Source organism: Maniola jurtina, chromosome 15 (genome assembly GCF_905333055.1).
Source record: "Maniola jurtina chromosome 15, ilManJurt1.1, whole genome shotgun sequence".
In the NCBI taxonomy this organism is placed as follows: domain Eukaryota; kingdom Metazoa; phylum Arthropoda; class Insecta; order Lepidoptera; family Nymphalidae; genus Maniola; species Maniola jurtina.
The window spans coordinates 4424299-4430018 of NC_060043.1; positions in this window are offsets into that span (position 1 = coordinate 4424299).

Below are 5720 nucleotides of genomic sequence, written 5' to 3' on the forward strand. Positions count from 1 at the left end.
TTGAAAACTAAAACCCGACTGCGATCGTCTTAATAAACGCTGAAATATTAGAGTAAAACTGTTTTTCTGTTGTTTGGGATATTTTAATGTTACTGTACATTTATATACTTGAGCTCAGAATTTTTTCTTGTCATTTAACATCCCAGTCAATACAATAGCAAAAAAAATTTTTTGAGACCTCCACTTTTTTTGATGTAACATCCATTAGGTCAATTTTTTTTTGGTATAAAATATATATAGACTGTCACCCGGACCTTTAAAACGAATCAATTGACACCAGACTCAAAATCGGTCCAGTAGTTTAGGCCCTACAGTGGAACTCACAGAATCTGGATACAAACATACATACATAGACTGCTAAAATTATAACCCTTCCTTTTGGCTTTGCCGCAGTCGGGTAATAAGTGGGCTGTCTTTTGTAAATACTCCATAAACATGCTCTCGCCTCTACCTGTCGAAGGTTAGTAACGGGGATCCACAAGCAAAACTGGATTCAGAGGGCGCCACAAGAGGTACAGCCAATGCAAGCTTTCACCTTCGTATTTCATTAGGAGGTAACATGTACAAGAAGAAAGTTAAAATGGCGCGTGAGAACTCATTTTGTACATACTATACTACCTCTATGGCCGGTTCGCTTATGCGCCACCTGTCTGGATGGATTGACAGTGCGGATCCCCATTAATATTCATATGAGAACCAAACTATGTTTGTACGGAAAGCGTTGAGAAGAGCATCAGGGTTGCTTCTTTTGATATAGAATAGCTACTCTGATCATTCGCAGACAGGCATCGAAAGTGCCAATAGTATGGCGGCGTCGCGGTAGACGGTGCGTTGTTGAAGCATGTAAGATACTAGAGTTGTTTCGGAGGCCTTGGTGAAAGTTTTCAAGTTGACGAACGTGACATGTGCGGTAAGACATTTTTTTAACTGGTTTTACGGCTTTGGGTTCTAGCCCTTGTGAGCCTGGTAGTTTATATTATTGCAGTGTCATGAATTTAAACGTTAAGACGTCTGTCATTTAGGCTAGAGACAATTGTAGTGCGATTCCGCACACCTCTATACTTATACCCATGAGGGGTCAATCCGAAGGCTGAACTTACTTTTCGGGCATATGTCCAATTTCATATGCTAGTAGGTCTGAATGCAGCCAAGTGCTTCTCTATAAAAAAAATCATACTAAGTTTGAAAACTTCATAGAACAGAAGTTTTACTTGAGATAACCCTGCTATAGAATAACTCTAATTTAGTCCAATAGTTCACACATTTGGAAATACCCTTATCAATGTATAAGTCCATTTCGAAATTGTAAATTCGAAAATGTGCTTGTCTTTTGTCTGTTGCCTTTTCACGGCCAGATTTACCCATGTTAACGGAATTTGGTACAGAGGCATCCCGGAAACAAGCATGGCTACTTTTTATTTCATATTAAAAAGTTCCCACTGGATTTTTAGTAAAGCAATTAGGTTAATAATATTATTACAGTAGCGGGCAGAAAATAATGTACATCAACCCTTAGAAAGGGATGTCAGCTTCGTATAACGTTGTCTCTGTCACTCATACCTATGTGACGTTATATGACGACAGCGCTCTTTCCAAAGGTCGATGTACAATATTTCCTGCCGGGTACAGTATGTCGTATCCAGCGGAATTCTGCTAAAGATCCTAGCACGGACAGACGTCGTTATTTGACATCCCAGTTGATTTACGTAACTCCACCTGTCACGTTTTTGTAACAACTTGAAAATTTATATTAGGGACTCTGTACAGCTAGATCTTGGACCACGTGACTGCGACGCGTGACTTTATCAGTTACGCATTCCAAATTCAATCCATCATAATCATGACTGTAGCCGGGGGGGGGGGGGGGGGGGTTCGTCGCTGCGCTGGCGCTCCTATTTCTTCTTGTACTCTATCCTGCTGTCCACCACTTCCACTTGCCACAAGGTATTCACCCCGTCAAGTCGAGTAACCAAGACCTGGACACCCCCGAAGCCAATTCCTGGCTACGGCCATGATCACAATGGAAACACAAATATTATAGAAGATTTGGCGAATTATACAGGTTCGGTATAGGGTGTAGGAAAATATAAAACAAAAAAAATTGTGGTCTTCAACAAATGTATATTAAAGAATTACGAGTAGGTACAATTAGGGAGAGAGAGAGAGCTAGCGCGTGCCAGACCTTCGTTATTTTATAAAAGGTGAATGTTTCTCTGCGTATATAACGAAGGTCTCGTACGCCCTGGCTCTTAGTCCAAATGGTTGTGTTATGACTATATGACAATATTTGTTTTTTGTATTACGTTGCCGAATATTTCTGTGCAAAACTTTCAAGGAGCGCGTCTCGCGTCGCGGTCGCTTGCCTCAAAAATCAAGCTTCAAAAGTGTCAGTATCCTTTCGATAAATATAAATTTGTTGTTATATCTGCCATAATAAATAACTTGTACATTTCTAACCTTAAGGCCTAACGACTGTCTTGAGTTAATAAATAAATAAATATAAAAATTTATTACGTAATAATATGATCGTGCGAGCTTTTGTAAATTTCCAATCGCACGATTTGTGGTGGCGAAATAAATATCCCCTTGTTGAAATGTGTAATAGTCCGTACTAAATGACCTCTCACGCGCCATTTTAACTCTATCAGTCAACTGTCATGTCAAAAGTACGGCTCACCTTTAAGAGGGGTCTCTCCGTTACTTGCTTCATACAAACGTAGTTCCAATTTCATTTGAATATTAAGCAACCAAAGGCCATGAAATTTTGCAGACATATTCTAGAAACTAATATCTATGTCTGTGGTTTCCAGATTTCTGTTAAAATATTCGGTTTCAAAGTGACGCGGTCTTAAAAATTTACATACAAATCTTTGAGCCCCTGTAATTTTAAAACTACATATTTTTAGAAAAATCTAAAACACCACAGACACAGATATTAGTTTCTAGAATATGTCTGCAAAATTTCATGGACTTTGGTTGCTTAATATTCAAATGAAATTGGAACTACGATTGTATGAAGCGAGTGACGGAGAGAGCCCTGTTAAAATAAGGACTAAAATCGTACTTTTAACATGATATTTGACACATAAAGTTAAAATGGCACGTGAGAGCTCATTTTTTACGCATTATATTTTAGGCGACGATGTAGTCTAAGAGTTGAATTCAGATTCCATATGATTCGAATACATGAAAATTGGTGTGACTCAGTATTTTTGGTTCTTTGCCTGTAAATAGAAATTCACATAATAAAATGTATTCGATGATTGTATTATTCAATTTGAAGTATTCATTCGTCTCTTATTCTTATCGAAAGCTACATCTACACTCTCGTCGAGAATACTCAAAACAGAAAGAAAATGTTCCTAAACTTTACAGTTTAGTCCAGTTTTATGCCGCTAGGGCATAGAGTTGATGCAAGGAGCTGCAGTATTGTAGCCATAAGTGATGACTTCCGCTGTACGTTTGTGCCTGGTTTTGTGTGTTCTCGACGAGAGTGTAGTGGAGTCATATACTTGATAGTGTGTTCATCGTTATAGTTATGTAGGACTGTGTCGCCGATCGCCGGACCGCAGCTGATGCAATACTTCGCTTTCGGAAGCTAGAACATATCACTTTTGTATAAATTAGCGAGGCGTTAGCGGCGTTGACTCTTGGTTTATAGGGTTGGCAGACGGATTACTTCGAATATTTTGCATTTTTCTAGTCTTTAGAAACGACGTAGGTGTGGCTCGACATCTGGCACTCCTCAGTGCCGTATCAATCAGCTGTTGTAGTTATTTTTAATTTGTTTGATTATTTATTTGAGAATTCTTTTTCGTTGACTTTCTAATGCTCTAGTTGCATGGGATAGCAATCTCGTCACATCGATATTTAGCGTCGAGTGACGTCATTGAAACAAGATGGCTTATATAGTTCCTTAGAGAGTGTTTTTTAACAACTTAACGTCATCAAAAACGCTCTCTCTAGCGGTGCCGTCTAAGGCTGGGGGCACACGGTGCGTTGCGGCGCCGCACCGCAAAGATTTCACCATATCAGCGGGCACACGAGCGGTGCGGCGCCGTAGCAGCATCAAGTCCAGTGCGGCGCCGGATTACATCGTGAACATCCTACAGATATTTCTATGTAAAACGACGCAGCGACACCGCTCCGGCGCCGCACCGCCGCCGCCGCAACGCATCGTGTGTCCCCGCTCTAAGGCTTAGATTAAGCACACTCACTTTGACTTTGCTCAGGCTTTCGATACTGTTAAAAAGAGACAGCGTTATATCGCTGACATAAATCTGTCTCGTTTATAAGTCATGTCATATTTCTCTCTTATTTGTCTCCTTTAACTGAAACTTAAATCTAAGTAAAGTCAAAGTGCGCTCTATAAATAGCCTAAGTGACTGATGCTATCCTAAAAAACTGGTAGAGGGCATATTTGGGTTATTTAAGAATTTTATTTTGGGAAAAAGTTTGGAATCCTTTTTAGTTCATTTTCGAAAGAGATTAATGAAACCATTTATTTTGGTTGAGAAATTTAGTTATTAAGGATTATAAAAGCATAGATACGGCACTCAAGCTATTAACGAAGCATAATAAAGACGGTAACATACTTATAACACGCGAACCGAATCGAAGAATTTGTTGATTCCAATGACTGGAATCGCACTATGAACCCCGATGCTGTGACTTATCGAGGTTTTATAGTGGCTCGGTTTGGCCATGGAGAATATTACGACAATTTTAATTGAACTACCGTCGCATAGTTTTATTGTTATAAGTATGTTTCTACCCCTATTATTATGCTATGATTTATTTGTCGTAAGCACTGGTAATTACTTGGTATACGCAATTATGGAGAACTTGTGTAGATTTTGATACTGTTGCAATACTATTAAAATGAGAGATTATTTCATTGTAGCAATACTCTTAGCTTATTGGGTTTGCTCTACGGTTTCATGATTATTAGATTTTGTTTAAAAATTTATCTTATAACCTTTATTATAATTACCTTTTTATATTGTTTAGTAAAGTAGGGTGCATAGACAAGACCGATGATCATTAGATACAATGTGCGTTAGGTATCGGCACTTACGGACACACACATTGTATTGTACTTAGACCTTGTTATGATAGGGCGAATATCTAATGGATTAACTAATAAGGGCCTGCGTAGACGGACCATCTTTTACTTCGGTGTTTCGCCGGACTATTAGTACCGCGTGTATGCGTTATACGATACTATTCTTTCATCCATTTAAGTCCTCTGTGGACAATAGTCCATCGATGCGCCGGTCCTTAGGCGCCAACTCCACGGACGAGAGAATCTCTGCGATAATAGTCATACTTTTAAAAATTACAGGCTTTTTTTTACGTTTTTTTTTTGTGGTTTCTTATCGGTAATCATCAGGTTTATTACCTGTCTTCGTTTTTGCTACCGTTCTGATTACACCCTGTATAAGCCAATATCCACAGGTCCATTACTATGAACTGGATTACTATGGGTCCATTATTATGGATGGTTGGACTCGTTGCCATTCCCTCGCTCGTGGAGATGACGCCTTAGAGCGTGAAATACGCCAATTTTAGAACTAAACGAAATGTAATGGAAGCTCGCTAGCGCGAATATAGAATTCGCCCTTTCTGGACAAGGTTTCAAGCAGCGTATCGACTAAGTTCGCGCTCCACTTCGCCAATCTGCAACTTCTGCAAATGCTGAGACGTTGCGTGCGTATCAG